At 40.3% G+C, this 19,063-nt stretch overlaps 1 protein-coding gene across 1 annotated transcript in view; it reads right to left on the reverse strand.

The window, feature by feature from the left end:
* The window catches only part of plxna3 (plexin A3), a 239,305-nt gene that overhangs the window by 64,137 nt on the left and 156,105 nt on the right, over positions 1-19,063 (reverse strand). The window lies entirely within an intron of this gene.

The raw sequence follows: 19,063 nt of genomic DNA on the forward strand, positions 1-19,063 counted from the left end.
TCTTATTTGACCTGCATCAGTTTCACCCCACACATTCACACTGAAGCTGTTTTTTGAATGGGCACAATACAGGACAGCCAATCAGAACAGAGCTCGTACCAGTTCTGAAGACAGAGTAACAAAGACAGGCTTCTAAGGGATGAAGAGAAGTAGATAAATGGTACTGTGAAAAAGAATTATGACCAGTTTTGGAAGCTAAAACTACACAAATGTAGGCTGTGTGCCCTTTTAGTTACATTAAACATTAGCCATGTTTACATGCAGCCTAATAATACATTAATAATCAGACTAATAGCTTAATCAGAATAGATCCATGTATACAACTTACTTGAAATAGACTAGTCCAATTGAGGCCATTCAGAATACAATTTATGTGACTGATTGAGGTGGCTGATTCTGTAAATAATTTGTTTAATAGAAGAATAATAGTCGTGTAGATGCCTGATTCCCATTCCATTCCCAATCAGAAAGTAGAAGTACATACGCCGCATGTGCATCCGGGTCATAGTAAAAGTTTATAGTGTTTATAGTTTATAACTGACTGGACTGACGTGATGCTCATTGTCATGGGAACGTCTACACTAAGTGGTAAGTGGCACAGGCATAATTTTGGATCTGATTATTTGTAGGGAGCATGTCAACTGAGATTTTCAATTAGATTGTTGAGTAGAGTGAACATATAAACACCTCAGTCTTAATTTATAATCAGAATGTATTCAATTGCATGTAAGCACAGCCATTGCAAATGTTTTTCCCTCCTACAGAGTTACAATTTTGGAAATATGAGGTTCTGCCAGTGATTAACTGTTAATGCTCATGTATGCCCTTCTACTATATTGTCACAAACTCTGGACCAGCTTTCAAAGCAGTCACAGTAAAGAGCCCTGAATTGACCAATATTTTGACTTATCTGGCTCTTACGACTCTTTAAGAAGTACTACTCCTCTCCACTGTTAAGAAACACTTCCAGTCCGCTGGTCAGAGAAGAGTGACTATCGCCTGTTCACAAGGAACTTTTCCTTGCATTCACACATATCATTCACACACAGGGCCAGATGTGCGAGGAGCGAGCAGGAGGTCGTTAGAGGAGCAATGCCTAAAAAAGGCAGTACAAAAGGAGGTTAAAAAGCCCATTACACAGCTGCTGCATCTGTCTCCAGTTTTACGAGCCGCAGGTTTTCCTCGCTGCATCACACTGATGAAGCGGTAAATGAATATCTTCCTCAGCCCTGCCAGTCAGCCAGCGCTGGAGCAATCATTACAGCCCCGCCTGGCTGGAACCGATCGCAGCATTCATCAAAGCCACTGGTATTGACACCTCCCCTAATAACACATGAAGCCCCACCATACTGACGAGAATTATTACCACGTCTCAGACGCGGGGAGACGTCTTTTCACAGAGGATGGCACAAACGTGACTGAGATCCTGACAAGAAGACCACGCCCAAAACTGCTAACATGGGGAACAATGAGGGAATCTTATTAGCATGATGCTAACTACACACTACTAGATTTCAGTGGCAGACGTAACTTTATAGCCCCTGTGGGGACGGTTATGGGAACAAACAACAACAAAGGCCTAAATCACGGCTGTTTTCAAACTAAAGCCCTATTCAGACGGGATTACTTTCCTCAGGGAGGGCTTAAGTCTGTTTTCACACCTACTTCATTTGCTGAAGTCTGAACCACAGTTTGGGTTTTTGTGACACTGTATCTTCTTTTTGTGGTTAGGATGCTTTTACAATGTAACGTGTATAGAGTTCCCTTTATGGGTCATCAGAAATGTTGCAGGGACACAAGTGCTCTGTTACTCTCTATACAAAAACTGAACTGCTTAACGTCTAAATGCACCACAGTCAAAGCAATAAGCAGACCTTGCTTGATATCTGCTTCTTTATGAGTGGTATGTAAATCTGAATGCAAGCAATTCATTTGCTGATGCAATATGGGGTCCATGTGCCAAAACTAAACGCACTGCTTTGCTAATATTTTACTGCTGGTGTGTCGTTGATCGCAGCAGCTCTTTCTGTAAGAACAATTTGAGCATCTATGAAGAGACAGACGTAAAAACTTGGACAATGCTGCTAGAAGAAAACATGCTCCAGTGTTGATTCCCCTCGTTTGGTGCAGATGATCATAAAAATGTGTTCCCACCAGCAGCAAATTTAACCAGGATCATTTGGGAGTGAACCGAGACGACTGAAGTCTCCACCAATCAAGGCAGGTGTGAAAATCCAAGAACTAGAGTTTAGGTTTTTGTGACACTGCATGTTTTCTATTTGATTTTTTTCTTTTTGGCTTCACATTCCAACAGTTAAAGAGCACCAAATAACAAACTTTTGCACTGCTGATCGGTTAGAAATGCAGTGGGGATATATGCGCTGTTTCTCTTTCACATTAGAGCCAAAGATAATATCAAATCAGAGACGCTTAATATAAGTGAATCACAAAGAAATAAAAAGAAACTTTACTTGATTTCTGTATCTTTACAATGGAATGATTTGTCAATTTGAACCAGTCAGGTTGCTGATGTTTGTCCAAAAATATGTTTGGCGATTCATGAGCTACAATCAGATGCATTGCACTGCAGTTATTTTATTGCTCGTCTGCTGTTATTACCAGGCAGCTAGTGCTGCTGGGACAATATGAGCATCTGTCAAGAGTCAGAAGTTTAACCAGGCAGATTATACGGACAGTACAGTGCTGACTTGCTTCTAGAAGAAGACAAATGCAAGCCCTGATGTTCCTTCATATGGACCATTGTAAAAATGTGTTCCCACCAGCAGAAAACCAGGGTTTACTTGGAAGTGGGCTGAGAACAGCAATAATTGGTGTTCACATCTGTCAAAACAGACAGAACTAAAGAAATTGGTCCGGTCCAAATAAGGAAGATGTGAAAGCGTGTGACGGGGAGCGAGGTAGCAGACGCATGTGCGCAGGTAAGCGACCTTTATTGACGGCAAATCCAAAATCAGGGTCATAACGGTCCAGGCTCAAAGAGCCGATACGAACAGATCGTGGGGTAGACATGACAAACCAGAAACAAACAACAACAGATATTCAAACAAAGCAAACATCTAACAGCGCAAGGACAAAGACCGATACAAAGACCAGCAAAGACAAAGTGCAAACACAGGGCTTAAGTAACAAAGGGTAACGAGGGACCGGTGAACACAATCAGGGGCTGAGTAACCAAACAGGGGGCAGGACTTAAACCAAAACAAAAAGCCACATGGAGTGGGAGGAGCCAATCGTGACAAAGCGCCCTTAAACTCAGCAGAGAGCCCACGCTGAACCATCACACTTTAAAAAAACGTCATGCACTGAATTTAATTTCCACTGGAATAAAAAACATGAAGCCAACACAGTTTTGTCTTTCACATCATTTTGGTAGTAACTGTGCTTAGTTAATATATTTTACTTACATGGAAATGATGTATACATGTGAATCAAGGGTATTCAATATATATGTTTTAAGTGTTTAAAGCCCAACCCAAATGCTTATTCCGCACAATAAGATTTTAATTTCAATGAATTCTTCATAAGGCCTTCTACGTTTATCAGCTGCACAGTACAAAGATCCAGATCACTAACATCTCATCTGGGTTTCTAGTTTTTCAGAAGGACTTTTAAAATAATTTTTGCATAATCTTTTCCTTACAATGTAAACAAAGTCACTCAGAGTGGTTTGATGGGAAACGCTCCATTCTAGAGAAACTTACAAGGTCAGAATTATTTATAGTGGTGGGGAAGGGAGCCAGATATCTGACGACTTTTAAGCTTCTAAAAGCTCCCTCACAGAAAGTTATTGCATGAAATGGTTATGAAAATTCTGCCTGATGTCTGAGACACTTTTTTTTTAATCCATTCACGGTGAAGAGCTACATGCAGGATGTTGTAAGGCAAAATAGCCCTGAAAGATTTAGTGTTATTTCGCAATCAGCATTACATATAAAAGATCAGAAAGCACATGTAGCTTCACTGGCCACCATACACAGCAAATAAAGCAACTATTTCTGTGTTGTGGACATGGTGACCCAAAATCTGAGTCTGTAAGGCTCTCTACAATTGTCACACCAAACCACCCTAAACGACTTTGTTTACATATGAACCATTAAATTATGCCACAATATTGAAAAATATTCAATATTGAGAAAATGAATCCCTTCAAAGATTAGAGTATCTCCAGAGCAAGAATGTAGGAGTATCATCAGCAGGCCTATTTACATTCCCTGGCCATGAAAACAGCCTGTCTGCCTTGAAAAGCATGTAAGACTCGTTTGCACTGAGTTACAGCCACTCAGTAGCACCACCAGGTGGTCAAAATCTCCTTTGGGGGTCTTTAAGAAGGCCCCATAAAACCTGACAACCTTCTCAATACAGAGGGCATTTTCGACAAAGCCAGAGAAGGCCATTTTACACCGCGTCCCCTTCGTCCTCTCTGCCACAGCTGGGCATTAGAGTACATTTAGCGTGATCTGTTATCTATTTAACACTGAACAATAATCAAGGAGGCTGTAAAAGCAATTTGCCAGCACAGGAGCCATAAATCAGAATGCCGGCCTGTAGAGAAGCTGCCCAGCTCCACTGCTACTGCTGACCCCCCTCCACATGCGCCACACTGCCGCGAGTTTAACAATGATGCAACTCCCCATGCAGCGGCACCATCCATCTTCAGCCAGCGCCAGCTGATTCGGCCAGCGCAGCGCATCGGCACGCCGATAAATCTCATTTTCATACGGGAAGTATGAAAGGCAAGAATTTACTCCCCACCGGGACACAGCGGAGGCACAGGTGGCGAAGGTAGCAGGGGAGAAAGGAGGGATGCGATCAGAGTGCGATATGAATCCAATTTATCAACGTAAATGAATCGCCTTTAGTTTCACATAGGGGGAGAAAAAGGCTGGAAAATGGCACTACTTAACCCCAGATATGATGAACGATCACGAACGGTGATCCGGTTTCTAACAAACAAGCAGGCTCATGTGTCGTGAGCCCTTTCTGAACAGAGTTAGGAGGGCTGTTTTACTGATTAGGCTAAATACCGGCCTTTAATTAACAGGACATTTCCATCATCGTGGCAGAGAAACGGCTCTGACTGACGCATTTCAGCTGATCCCTTTCAGCCATTTAGTGTTACATATGCCACATGCAACTCAGCACAGTGCGCTCACAGCTGCTGCACGACAGAACTGGAGTTACAAACAAACATCAGTACAGACACAGAGCAGGAGAGAGAGAGAGAGAGAGAGAGAGAGAGAGAGAGAGAGAGAGAGAGAGAGAGAGAGAGGCGGGGTAGAAAGATGTGATGATAAATAAGACAGAAGAGAAGGGAAAGAGAATGAGAAAAAAAACAGTGAAAATCAAAATGGATGGAAAGAGACATAAGGAAGAGAAAAATATACAAAACCTAAAAATAAAAACAGATAAATAGAGAAAGGATAACAGGCATCAAGACAAAAGGATAAAAAAATGAGAGAGAGAGAGAGAGAGAGAGAGAGAGAAAGAATGAAAGAGAGAGGGAGAGAAAGAAAGAAAATGGTAAATAAATAGGAAAACAGTGAAAGAAAAACAGGTAGACAGATGAAAAAATAAGTGATAAACGAGGGAAAGATTAACAGAAAAAACAAACAGGAACAGATAAGAGACAAAAAGAGAGGAAAAGAGAAAGGGCACAGAGAGAAAGATAAAGGGAAGAGAGAGTGTGTGTGTGTGTGTGAGAGATACAGAGATAGAGAGACAGAAAGAAATATGAACAAAAAGAGTGACAGAGATCGAGAGAGGAATAAAGCCACAGAGAGAAAAAGACAGAGAGAGAGAAAATCATAGAAAGAGATGACAGAGAGAAAAAAGATAAATAGGAAACAGGTAGACAAATGAAAAAATGAGAGACAAATAAACAGAAACAAAGAAACAAACAGGAACAGAGGAAGGGCACGGGGGGAGAAATGAAAGAAATGATAATAGAGAGAAAAAGAAAAGGAAAATAGCAAGAAAAACAGAAAAAGAGTGAAAGACAGGCAGAAAAAGATGATAAGTGGAGAGACCAAGAGAGCGAGAGACAGCGAGAGAGTTACAGAGATAGAGAGACAGAAAGAAAGACAAACAGAGTGACAGAGAGAGTGAGAGAGGATAATAAAATGGAAAAAAGTAGATGGAGAGAAAAAGATAAAAATACAGGAAAACAGAGTGAAAGAAAAGCTTTGTCAGGTAGACAAATGAAAATAATGAGACAGAAAAATGGAAAACAAACAGGAACAGATAAGAGAGAAAAAGAGAGCAAAAGAGAAAAGACATGGAGAGAGAGAGGGAGGATAACAGGTAGAAAGAAATGATAATGGAGGGAAAAAGAAATGGAAAATAGTGAGATAAACACAAAAGAGTGAAAAATAAGGGGAAGAGAGCAAGAGACAGCGAGAGAGACACACAGATAGAGAGACAGAAAGACAAACATAGAGAGTGACAGAGAGACAGCGAGAGTGAGAGGCAGAAAGAGAGAGAGAGACAGACAGAGAGAGAGGGTGAGAGAGAGAGAAAGAGAGAGGGAGGGAGAGAGAAAGATGGAGAGAGAGAGAGAGAGAGAAAGATGGAGAGAGAGAGAGAGAGAAAGAGAGAGAGGGAGGGAGAGAGAAAGATGGAGAGAGAGAGAGAGAAAGAGAGAGAGAGAGAGAAAGATGGAGAGAGAGAGAGAGAAAGAGAGAGAGAGAGAGAGAGAGAGAGAGAGAGAGAAAGATGGAGAGAGAGAGAGAGAGAGAGAGAGAGAGAGAGAGAGAGAGAGAGAGAGGGGGTATTTGTGAGGTCCATTTCATTGGCCATGGTTACTCAGCCTGATGCTCGTTCGAGTGGGTTACCGAAGCGGGGTTTTCAGCCAAATCCAATCCCTTTCAGAGCACTTTTACAAGAGCATGATTCAAGGAGGAGGAAAAAAAGAGGGAGAGAGTAAAAATTAAAAACCATAGAAGCCTGATAACAGATTGTGGCTATAGATGTTTAGCACAGGTGAGTCCACTAATGGACCATAATGGACTTTTCATCAAGTTTCCAATTTTTAAAATGGAACACAGCTGCTTCATCACGGTTTTTTCCCCTCAGACAAAAGTTTGGGCAGATTAGATCATTAGTTCCATCCTGACTTGTAATTTGCTAAATAAATCTTTTTAAAGCCCCTCTGATAATTCATCTCTCCATAACTAACCTATCGCTGCGGTTCTGAGTGAGAAAGAGAAAGAAAATGAGACAGAAATGGAGAGAAACGGAGAGAGACAGATAAATAAGGGCTGCTGTATGTTATTAGGCTTTCAGAGCCTGTTGCTGTGCTTTAAGGATAATTAAATAGAAACAAGGGAGCAGTTGTGTTTTCTCTCTACATCTAATAGCGCTGTTTACCATGGAATAAAAACAGGGCTGGTCAAGGGTTGCGTCATCATTAATTCGATTGCAAAGTCTCCTTCACCAGTAGATTCATCTGTCTTCATTGGGATCTTTATGTTCTGTCGGGAGTGTGCATTATTATACTGAACAGAAGCTGCGGAGTAAGCGGTCTGCTTTCAGCGCAGACGTTAATCTATAGTCCTCCCCGTCTACATTCTGCTTCAACTGAGCACAAGTGCACCCTCAAGACGTTTTTAAGCCCTACTTCTTTAATGTCAGCCACCTCATTTTCATTAATGAGCTGCAATCGGCAGTTAATTATGAATTAAAGAAGCCGGGGATGGAGTGTTTGTTGAATGTGGCTTAAAGGTTACAGATAAAGCGGAGGGCTTGTTAAAAAGGGAGAAAGATGAGAGTGGGCACTTGCCCACTACACAACCCTTAATGTTAGACAGTAAGGACATTCTTGAGGCTAGTTCCTGCTAAGTGCAAAGGCCAGAATACAGATTCAAAGCATTGTACCTAACACAGTATCTGCGAGGGATGCAAATCTTGGCAAATTATTTTGACTGGCAAACAACCACACTTGGTCAGCAATTAGCTGTTAACTGACAGGCCTAAAATCAAGGACGTGACCAATTAAAATATTACTTATTAGCCCACATTAACTAAAATTCTGTATTAATGCACTGAGATATTAAAAGCGTCTCTTGTATAGAACGTGGAACATAGCACTGATAGGTGGGGTCAGCATGTATGTGATGTAAATGACCCAAAATTGCATTAAACAAAGTCTGAATACCTAGTTTTGTTGAAATCAAGGTGGTGATACCTGTATGAATCATGATTATGTGTTCATGATTGTAAAAGTTGACAAAATGACCTAAACATAGAATTATGGGCTACTGGAAATTTCTATAACCCTGCTGTCAGACCAAAACCTAGTATCTGCAAAATGGTAACTTTACAGGAGAAGGAAAAAACATACTTTTCTTTTAATGTAAGTCAATGGAACCAGACTTTTTTTACCAAGCAATTTTCTTTTGGTCGGTCCGTCGTGAAATTTATACACAACATAAAGGACAGTAGGTATTTTCAAATTATGTCAAAAACTGAATGACCAAAAAGGAGATCTGAGGTTTTGGTCTAACAGCAGCAATATTCTATCATTTTGAAAAGTATTAACCGCTCATTTCTATTACAAGTAAAAACGAACATAAATGTTTTTGATCGTGGCTTTTGCTCAGTGTATCTCAGTAGTTCTCAAAAGCCATCGCTGTCCACAACCTCTATAATTTTGCAGACCCATTCGGGATTTCCTCACACCATCACCATGCATCATATTTACTCTCTGAAAATACTGATGAAACAGTTGTCTGTCTTATTGCTTGTGGAGATTCGCTTTTGATGTGGCACATTGCCAGTCTCGAAAAGTGCTAAGAATACCACGCGCTTCATTTTCTATTAGGATTTCCTAAAGGAACCAATTACCAGCTGTGCCCTCATGCACACAGTTCAAAAGCCCTAAAGGATAAACCTGCATATTTAAAAAGGAACTGTTGTTTATTGGAAATTAAATAAATGTTTTTTAACCATTGGCCAAAAAAATTGCTTATTTGTTAGTTAGCGGTTAATCAGTTAATCAGTATCTCAGCATCTACCAAATCAGGTCTGGACAACCCTTAGTATGAACTTTATTGAGTGAACTGCAAAGCTGCGGTTCAATATTACAGTTTAAAAAGCCACTGTTCCTTGACTCGGCAGAACTGCTGTAAACAGCGACAGTATGCGACCGACTGTGGCATGCTGCCCTGTATATGTTCTCATGGTGATACCACCACTGGAATAGTGATGCTCTTTCTGCCCACATGCAGGGCTGACTGTTTTAGCCCGTGGCTCTTTAATTAAAATTCAATAAGGTCCAGTTAGAGAAATTTCCTCAGGCACAGGTCAAGAAAATCATAATGTCTAACTTGCATCATGATTCAGTGCCGTATACTGTTTACTGAAGTAGCAGTTACATAAATATCTTATATAGTCAACAACTGAATGTCGAATTAAATAAAGTCCAATTCGGTAATATTTCAAAAATATTTATTGTTAGTTTTCTCTTAGAGCACACCATGTGAAATAACTTCACTCTGGCTCACTTTCAGTTTTTCACCTTGTTCCTCCCCTGTGTATGCTTCACTCCCTTGAGTCTCAGTGCTCATCGTAATGCAATCTGATTGGCTGAATAGCAACACATGTGATATTTACAAGGCATGTGACTGGTCTGCAAGTTTTCCAGCCCACTAAAGTAAACATTTACAGATGAATTAATTCTGTTAGTCAGAGAACTGATTTTAAATTGCAGCTACTTGTCTATAAATCACTTCAAACTACATCTCTGAAATACATGCCTTTCAGATCACTCAGGACTTCCCACCTAGCAGCGCCTAGATTTAGAACTGAGCACGGTGAGGCAGCATTTAGCTCTTACACTGCACAAAGCTAGAACCAGCGGTCAGCAGATCTCAGATCCGCCTCAAATCTTTTCAATGTTTGTAATGCTATTATTGTCTTGCTTTTGTTTATGCAAAAGACTTTGAATGGCCTTTGTCCACGACATACGCAATATAAATAAACTAGCTTTGCCTTGAAATGCTTTATTTTATGTTAGCATTATGTTTTCTGGTTTGCCATCAATATGAATGTGAGGAACTACAGCCTTACAATAGGAGCAGAAAAACTTCCCTTGGCTGTGTTTCAAAAATGAAACATTTCCACGGTGGGCTGCTATTTTTTGTGTAACACCAGTGCTGTCACCCAAAAATGTAAGCCTGATGCCTCACGCATAACCCATGATCTGTTCATTAACCCTTACAGGTACTCGAATATCAACATTAGTCATAGTCCTCACTTGTCAAGTGCTCATTTGCTGCAATATGGATTCAGTCTTCAGCTTTTCCAGGGACATCACGGTGCTGCTCCTGGTTTTCTGTGTATATTGGTAACTGTATCCAGCGCCAGCAGCAGCTGCTTCATCCCCCAGTAGGTCCTCTCCCTAATACTGATTAGCACCCCATTAAGAGAGGCCTGTTAGCTTACTGCCTGTTGACAGTCTCTCCATTAACCTTATAGTGCAAGGCCCAGTTATCACACAGCTAAGCACTTTTCTCTGTTGAAACATTAAAAGCTCGAGTAAGTGAGGGAGAAAAAAAGTCATAGCTCACACTGAAGCAGACAGAAACACACACGCACACACACACGCACACACACACACACACACACACACACACACACACACACACACACACACACACACACACACACACAGACTCAGACACACAGACACACAAACAAATGCCAAATCCAATCTTTCACTACTGGGCGAGCAAAGGGAGAAAAAAAAATGAGCTGTTATTCTCAAGGAAGGCAATTGCTCGGTCACTCACTCCATTTCTCTCATTTTTCCATCTCTTCCTCCCCGCTAATCCCATTTTCAGTCTCCATATGCTATAATCCATGAAATATGCTCCCTTCGCTCAGCAGGGGAAAGAGAGGGGAAAAAAAACACGCATCCCAGCTCCAAATCATTTGGGAACTGTTCCAATTAAAAAATGTTACATGATATTTCGGAGCTGCTCTCTTTAGGCGAGTCGCTCCTGATGCGGCAGCTAAACAGACCCCAGCGCAGCGTGTGTCCGCCGTTCGGCTAATGCGCTAAAGCTGTGACTGCTGCTTAAAGAAATGATTCACCCACGACTGCGAGCCAGGAACAGTTAGCAAAGTCTCATTTGCACAACGTTAACTAGCCATGAGTAGCGTTCATTTATTATAAACAATGCAAGCCTTCTTTCTGAATCGTTTCCTTAAGTGCACCTTTAAGGACAACAGTGTTCATCTCAGCTGTCATTTCCCAATGATGTCAGTCTGAATGACTGTGTGGAACAAAGTGAAAGAGCAGTAAATCCAGCCCTGCTGTGCCTCCGCTGTTATTTGATTTGCCAGAAGAAGATGACTAGTTTAGGGCTGTCACATTGAACTATATCAGTAATCAAGAAATCTTTTGATCAAGTAACGAGAGTTTTAAAAGGATAAAAATGGATTTCGATGAACCAAAAGAAACCACATATCCCCTTCCTCAGATTACCAAACATTTCACACAAACGAATATAATCGGTGTTCATCAGGCTAATCATTGCCAATTCTTTGAGAAGGCGCATTATAATCAAGTACTCGAGAATAATTGATTAAACTCTAATCAAGTAACTGTGGTTAACAGTTAACTGTGAGTTAGAACTTTAACTTATTTAATCGCGTTGAATCACGCAATCATGTTTTTTTGAGAAATCAACTTCAATCGAACAATCGGATTTAACCGAATAATCGAGTCGAGTAATCGTGTTTAAGCAACTAATCGAGCTTGATCAAGTATTCAAGCTTGAGCTATTGAGCTTAAAAAAGTCAGTGTGGTTAAGCAATTAATTGATTTTAATCAAATAATCTTTGATCAAGGAACAATGTTTAATCGAGAAATCAACTTGTATTACTCAAGTAATCTATCAAATAATCACATTTAACTGAATAATCGATTTTAATCTAATCATTTTTAATTAGGGAACTATGTTTATTTGACATTATTGACATCAACTTACATGAATCAAGTTTGATCAAGTGATCGTGTTTAATAATGTGATCATGTCTAATTATGTAACCAAGTGTAATTGAGAAATCGACTGTGATCAAGTAGATCATGTGTATTCGAGTAAACTAACATTAGATGAACGGTGGTTAATCAAGTAATCGGCTTTAATAAAACCACATTTATTCAAGTAACCATGTTTAACTGAGGAATCGACTGTAATCACATGATCAAGTTTGATAATCGCGTTCAATGGGGTAAGTGTAATTGAGTAATCATGTTAGTAATATGTGTATTCTAAATGAAGGGCTTTGGAATGGCACAACCTTCTAAGTCAGGGTTGTCAACATGTGGCTCCACAGCAGAATTAGATTTAAAGTAAAAATAAAATAAAATCCTCCTTTGCAGTAAAATAAAGCTCTGCTGATCGTTCTAACAGACGTTTAACAATAAATGGTCTTAAATGCTGGAGTTAATTCAATGGCTTTAATCCTGAAGGATGGTGTGCAGATTGCTGGTCACCACAGCAATACAGGCAACAACCTGGCCTAGTTGGTAGCCAACAAAAAGGCAAAGAGAAAGATTTAAGATGAATAGGAATGGACTTATTTACATTTATAATCACTCCAGCTGGTTTCCTGATATGTTTAATCTGCAAAGAGAAACTGTCAAACATTTAAAAAGTCACGGGGCTGAAGTCAGTTTCTTATTTGACAGCTTCTTATTCAAATTCTCTCGTTCCACCTTAAATGGTGCAGCAGTTTCATTCTGGTGCCTCAGGCAGCATTTAAGGTGGAGCGGGAAATTTTGAACAAGAAGCTGGCACACAAGAAACTGACTTCAGACTCAAATCAAACGTTGAAAGATATTTTCAAGAAACCGTTCTACTTTTGAGGAAAGGTTTCCTGCTGGAGATGCAAGAAAAGCAGTTATAGCCCAGCTAAAGTTTAAAGCAGAGCAAAGTAAGTCTGTGTTTATGTTTATATTATATATTTTAGCCTATACCAGTACATTAGCACTGAGACAGATTTACAGTCAAGATGGTAAAATGGACATAAAATGTTGTGGCTCCCAAGGTGGTTTGATTTTTATTGAAAGGACAAAAAAGCTCTTAACATTTGGGTTGCCAACCTCTGATCTAAGCGCGTGATCCCTGATGGTGCCAGTCACTGGTGTCCAGACATCCTAGACAGCATAACTGACTCAGTCAGCCACTATTCTAAACGGGTGGACTGATCATATTTAAGTGCTGGCTTGTGTCAAGTCAACACTGTGGACTGAAAATCAAAACTACATCAAAAATGATTAATAAAAGTGTGCTAGACTTTAAAGTCTTCCATCTCAGCACCAAAAGCAAACTCAATTCACTAAAAGCCAACTCGACACAAAAGTGTGGCAGCGCTCGTCTCCTGAAGCCTTCTCCTAGTGCTTTCTTATCAGAGGAAAGAGGGCCAATCTGGACGTTCCCTGTGCTAGCAGAAAAGTGTTTGCTAATGTAAAATCCTGATAGCTTATCGCTGCTGGCTGGCATGAACAGGGAGTTAGAGCACGACGGCTCTGGGGTTCGCAGCAGTGCCAGGCCCAGCGGGGCTTTTTTCATCAGCCCTGGGGATGCTAGCTGCTGACGGACACCTGCCGTGTCACTTCCTGTGCGAGCTGGGCGTCCGGCGCAGTCACCAGAGCACTTCCTGCTGGGCTAATGGCTCCGGTGTCACTCATCCCCACAATTAATTACCTCTGGCCACCGTGCGTTAATGAAAGAGCCGTCCCACTGAGACCCGGGGGGGCGGGTGGGAAAGTGTGGGGTGAGGAGGGGGAGGGTGATAGAGGAGAGAGTGAAGAAGATAGAGAGAGTGTGAGAGAATGAGTGAGGGCCAGAGAGTGCATGAGAGAGGGAGAGGGAGAGCAAATGAGTGGAAAAAAGTAGAGAAAAATGAGGGAAAGAGTTCAGAGAGCGAGAGTGTGTGTGTGTGAGAGAGAGAGAGAGAGAAAGAGAGAGAGGAAGAATGAGTAAAGAAGCAGAAAAAAACATGAGAATGAAAGAGAAAAAGCAAGAGAGAGAGAAGTAAGCCAGTGACCGTTAGCCAAGTTACCACTTTAACAGCCCTGGATAATGTCAAAATCTCATTTACCACCGGTTTCTTAAAACAATCGTTTATTTATTGATTTATTTTATTCAAACCATAGCCAGACACTAATATCCAAACCTGTGAACATAACTGAACTTTCAGATATGTTGATATCCAAAATTACCACATTTATTGTACCGTAGACACGAGACAGTCAATTGTCAGTGGTATTATAACAAAGTGGAAGCGATTGGGAATGACAACAACAGCAAAACGAGCAGGGTCAGACCTCTGTGCATAGTGCATAGTTTCTGCAGAGTCAATCACTACAGACCTCCAAATTTCATGTGGCCTTCACACTCAAGAACAGCGCAGAGAGTTTCATGGAATGGGTTTCCATGGCCGAACGGCTGCATCCAAGCCTTACATCACCAAGTGCAATGCAAACCGTCAAATGCAGTGGCGTAAAGCGCCGCCACTGGACTCGAGAACAGTAGAGACGTGTTCTCTGGAGTGACCAATCATGCTTCTCCATCTGGCAATCCGATAGACAAGTCTGGGTTTGGCAGTTGCCAGGAGAACAGTAATCGACTGCATTGTGCCAAATGTGTAAAGTTTGGTGGAGGGGGGATTATGGTGTGGGGTTGTTTTTTCAGGAGTTGGGCTTGGCCCCTTAGTTTCAGTGAAAGGAACTCCCCCTTCCTGTTCCAACATGACTGCACACCAGTACACAAAGCAAGATCCATAAAGACATGGATGAGTGAGTTTGGCGTGGAAAAACTTGACTGGCCTGCACAGAGTCCTGACCTCAACCCAGTAGAACACCTTTGGGATGAATTTGAGCGGAGACTGCGAGCCAGGCCTTCTCATCCAACTTCAGTTTCTGACCTCACAAATGATCTTTTGGAAGAATGGTCAAAAATTCCCATAAACACACTCCTAAAGCTTGTGGAAAGCCTTCCCAGAAGAGTTGCAGCTTTTATAGCTGCAATGGGTGGGCCGACATCATATTAAACCCTATGGATTAAGAAGTTCATATGCGTGTGAAGGCAGATGAGCAAATACTTTTGGCAGTATAGTGTATATATGTATGAATGTATGTATGTATGTATGTATGTATTCACTAATATATTCTATCCCCTGTATACCCTCCAACTCATATCTAACTCAGACTCACTAAATGCATATATGGAAAAGTGTACAACTGTACACATCATAGCTTTTACTTCATAACATATCACTGTACAAAAACTGTATATTGGAATGGTGCAACACTAACTAATGTATACTAACATGTATATTGTGTATGTGTGTATATATTTAGAGTCTAATGTATGTATATGTATATTATTTATTTTCTTATAGTTTTTTTGGGATACTTAAGTACTATAAGAGGGCTATGGACCTAAGATATTCATTCACCTTTGCACCTGTGTAAATGTGATGTGACAGGGTTAATGTGAAATGTGCTCTCGGTGATGCAGATATCATGCCTGTACAGAAAGCAGCCTACACGCTATGGGATACATTTTAGGACAACCTCACAAAACAGCATCAGGTTTCAGACATCAGACAAAACAGCTAAGCTGCCTTGGACTATAAAGTTCATGGGACATTTGCATTTATATTCTTGATTATGAGATTAAATACAGTTTTGTGGCCAAAACAATGATGACCGCATACTCCAACTCCTTTGCCAACCTTGCCCTGCTTATGTGGAGCTTAGATCTTCAGAGTTTCTGTAGAGCTGCTTTCTGACAATGCCCATTGTCTAAAGTGTTATATAAATAAATCTTGAATTTCACAAAGAGCTTTAACTCACATGTCATCACTACGTTTTCTGCCATGTCAGCGTTTGTGTTAAGAACTGTCTTTAAATTACCAGCCGAAAAGAAGTGTTGCTATTATTCATTGTATAATGTTATTATAATTTATTTTTATTAAAAAAAACATCAACCTCCAACCTCAAAACAGTTTAACCAGTTGTTTTCCACATGGTTATCTGAATGAGAGGATCTTAAAAGGGGCACAGGCCCTTATAACATAGTAAAAGAAAGAAGAAAAAAAGTGGGCAGGGGGGAGAGATAAAGAGAAAGAGAGGTGGGAGAGGAGCAGTATTTGATCTATGTGGCTCCCTCTGGGAAAATGACAGCCAGTGTGTGTGTGCTCTTAACCATTAGGCTCAATGATCCTCTCCCTGCAGCGCTGCTCCTGAAGGTTAAACATCTACATGAGCTAATTAGGTTCTGTGTAATGATGAATGCTATGGAAAGGGTGGATGTTACAGTACTCCTCTGGTGCTGTCTGTCAAGCAGCGTTCGCTAGGCTAACACTGACAGGCTAATGCTAACCACTGCACTCCTCCAAATGTGTATTTACAAAATAAAAAATCAGTAACAAGCTTGGCCTATTATTCATTTATTTGATTATTATTTCACTTTAACCCTTTATTTGAACACTTCCTACATAAATTCATAACACATGCACAAGCTCTGAAAAACTTTATAAATCAATGCTCAATATTTCTTAACAGTTTATACCAATTGCAAGATGGCATACAAAAATAAGCAGCCTTAAACTAAAGCAACAGCCATTTGTTCCATTTATTACACTGTTATAAAGCTTCATTCTCAAATAATCAAACTTAAGAGCTCCACATTTGAGTTCTATGAAAGATTCTGATGGCTTCAAGCTTAACTGACAATTTTCACACATGCTGACCATATGCATGAATATGCAAATCTCCATACCAAAACCTTTGTACTTGAGTTAAAGTAGAAATACCCTTGATAAAATATTACTTGCAACCTCTGTTCAAATGTTGAAAAAATACTTGAATTTAAATGTCATTAAGTATGAAAAGCTGAGTTCAAAATATCCTGTGAGTTATTATATGTTGTAATAAAATTATAATATGATAAAAGATTTAGTTGATCACGTCTGCCGCCACACAGGTCTCCTCAATAGAACGTGTTCTTTTGTTCTTCAATTGAAGTGGAAATATACAGAACTGGCATAACAGGAATGGAAATAAAAGTCTGTTTGAGGCTGCTTATGCAAATACAGTGTAATGTTTACATTACAAAAATTACAATATTGTCATAAGCTGTTTAGAAATATTCAAGTACCACTATTTTATTTGTTATTCAAAGCTTATGCATGTGTTATGAAGTCTATTATACCCATTATGTTGTAAACTACCTCATACAACTCTTATGTATATACAACAGACCTGTTTTATATGCAAATAGATACTCTTTTATTACTACTCTCTCATACTTTGACTTATGTCTATTTTTATATCTGCCTAATATATGTAAGCTTATGTGCCTAAAGTTCTTCCTATCTGTCTATCTATTTGTAGACAGGCTTTAAATAAGTTTTACTCATACATATATATCTTGCTGTTGTCAGAACAAAACCTTGTATGTCCAAAATGATAACTTTACAGGAGAAGGAAAAAACATACGTTACACTTTGAATGTAAGTCAATGGAACCAGACAGTTTGTCTATGTCATTTTGGTACACTCCATTTGCTACATTCATCATACAATTTACATACAATGTAAAGGCCAATAGGCATTTTCTAATTATGCCACAAATGAAAAAACCTAAAAAAAAAAGGTTTTGTTCTGACAGCAGCGATACATACACACATACATATACATACATACACAAATGCGCAGTCATATTGGAACAGGAAGGGGACAAACTCCCCAAACTGTTCCCAAAAGTTGGGAGCATGAAATTGTCCAAAATCTCTTGGTCTGCTGAAGCATTAAGAGTTCCTTTCACTGAAACTAAGGGGCTGAGGCCAACTCCTGAAAAACTACCGCACACCATGATCCCCCCTCCACCAAACTTTAACACTTGCCACAATGCAGTCAGACAAGTACCGTTCTCCTGGCAACCGCCAAACCCAGACTCGTCTGTTGAATGTCTCCGCTGCTCTCGAGTCCAGTGGCGGCACTTTAAACCACTTAATTTGATGCTTTGCATTGCACTTGGTGATATAAGGCTTGGATGCAGCTGCTCAGCCATGGAAACCCATTCCATGAAACTCTCTATGCTGTTCTTGAGCTGATCAGAAGGCCACACGAAGGTTGGAGGTCTGTAGCGATTGACTCTGCAGAAAGTTGGCGACCTCTGTTCACTATGCGCCTCAGCATCCGCTGACCATTTTACATGGCCTACCACTTCGGGGCTGAGCTGCTCATATACATATGAGATGTGCAATATGGCAAAAACATAATATTATGAGATTTTTTCACATAAGTTAGAACAGCAGTGCCAGCAGTGGTGCATGTTTTAAAACAGATACAATTAAATGCATATAAATGTAATGACATACAGTGTTGAAGTCTTGGTATGTTAATGTATGATCTCCTCACAATATGTGAAACTCAGATCTGAGAAGGTTTATCATGATAATGATATTAATCAGATCTCCATATTGCCCACTCCTAAAACATAAGCTACTGCTGTCATTCCTTTAGAACCTCAATGCAGTTCTTAGCAATATTCTTCAATTCTCACAGATTATCTCAATTTTGGGGTGCTGGTGGTTCACATACTGTAAAATAGAGTTTCCCAGACAAATTAGATCATGCTTTGATGCTGTCTTACAGTAGGCCAGAGGTGACGGAGGCTTTGAGGCCAAAGAGAAAAATAACATCTCATCTGCGCAGTCTGAAACCGTCAGCAGCCATAAATCCAGCTAAGAAACAACCTCCTAAATCTGCCACACATCTCTATCCCGCCAAGACTAACTCCTGTCATAAAGTTTTATACCTCAGAACCCAACTCTCACATCCAGTGGCCTGCAGGGACTGCACTCATTCACTCTCACTCATGACTTTGTCTCTTTTAAAGGGGCGTTTTACAGGCCGTTTGTGCTACGAAATCCCTCTGTTCAGGGCTAAACGATGGCGAGGAATGGGAAAAAAAGTCTTTTCCAGGCATTTGGCGAGGAGAAGCCATTTGTAATTAGAGGTC

The sequence above is a fragment of the Pygocentrus nattereri genome, chromosome 28, assembly GCF_015220715.1.
Source record: "Pygocentrus nattereri isolate fPygNat1 chromosome 28, fPygNat1.pri, whole genome shotgun sequence".
Lineage (NCBI taxonomy): Eukaryota > Metazoa > Chordata > Actinopteri > Characiformes > Serrasalmidae > Pygocentrus > Pygocentrus nattereri.